Here is a 1345-nt window from a genome sequence, read left to right as displayed (position 1 = left end):
AAAAAAACCCCCTACACTGAAAACCACCCAGAGGAAAACAGCTGGGCTGCACATCCACTGGTTCCACTACGACGCGTCAGACTCCAAGAAGACTCGTAGAAACGTTGACGCCAAGGACACTCAAAAGTCACTGGAAACCAGCAAACACGGAAACACTCCCTCGTCACAAACTTGAGCAGGAAAAGTATTTAAAATGTGTTTTTATACACCAGGAATAGAAATATTATATTTGTATAATTTTGTAGAGCCGTCTGATAATGTAAATCTTCTTTTGAATTATATTTTTGTAAGTTGTGTAAATAATAATAATAATAACAATAATAATAATAATAACAATTCTGTTTGTCTCAGTTGTATTAACAGAAAAGCTGGGTTCAAGCTTTCGGAGAAAAACCGGAAATGAAATTGTGTATTTTATATAGCTGATACTGGAGACAATATTAAAGTAATAAATGTTAAAAAAAAAAAAAGGTGAAAAGTCAAGTTTCTTTTTCTTGTGGCCACTAGGCAGAAAACTATTTTTTTCAGTAACAGAAATTAAAACATTTAGTTCAGAAGAGGAAAAACGCAGGTGCTGACTCGGACTACTGTTGCCTCCTGTGGTCAGTGTATGTCACTGCGGTATTTCGGTAAAATAAAATAATAATAGAAGGGTGAAATATTCACATAGACACAATGGCCAACGTTAAACCTTTTTATAAATAAAGGTTTCAGACGGATCAGTAACCTCAAACTAACACAAACTCTCCCTCTAAGATCAGTAAAGGGACGTTGCGTTGCGTGGAAACTGCATTCAGCACTTTAACCCCCGAGCTGGAGCATAAAAGTGTTGTGCAATGTCTTCAGTGGTTGCAGTGGAAGTTTCTGAAGGAGGAAAAACAACCCTGAGGGTGTGAACGTGAAGTGAGCAGAGTTGTCCTGCAGTGGAAAAAAAAAAAAAAAACTCAGAACAGAAGAAAGTCTGTTTCGAGATGATGAAGCAATAAAATAAAAAAAAATAAAAAAAATACTGCTTCTGCAAAAGAGGCGAAGGGAGGCTAAAAGTTGATGCTACATTTACAGGAATATACAGTAAACACTTCTAAGTTCAGTTCTCTGAAGTTCGTCACAGGTAGCAAAACGTTAGCCAAAATGTGTCATGATATTAAGAAGGCTAACAGGCAGACGCAAAACGTTAGCAAAACATTGACCCAAAAAAACATTAGACCAGAGATGGCTAACAATTAGATAAACAAAAATACCCCAACGTTGGTCTAAAACAGTGCTTCTCAAATAGTGGGGCGGGCCCCCCTGGGGGGGCACGGTGAGGTGCCGGGGGGGCATGAGGGGCTTTCCATGGAATATC

Source organism: Cynoglossus semilaevis, chromosome 16 (assembly GCF_000523025.1).
Source record: "Cynoglossus semilaevis isolate Cse_v1.0 chromosome 16, Cse_v1.0, whole genome shotgun sequence".
In the NCBI taxonomy this organism is placed as follows: Eukaryota; Metazoa; Chordata; class Actinopteri; order Pleuronectiformes; family Cynoglossidae; genus Cynoglossus; species Cynoglossus semilaevis.
Note: the sequence above shows the minus strand (reverse complement) of the source record.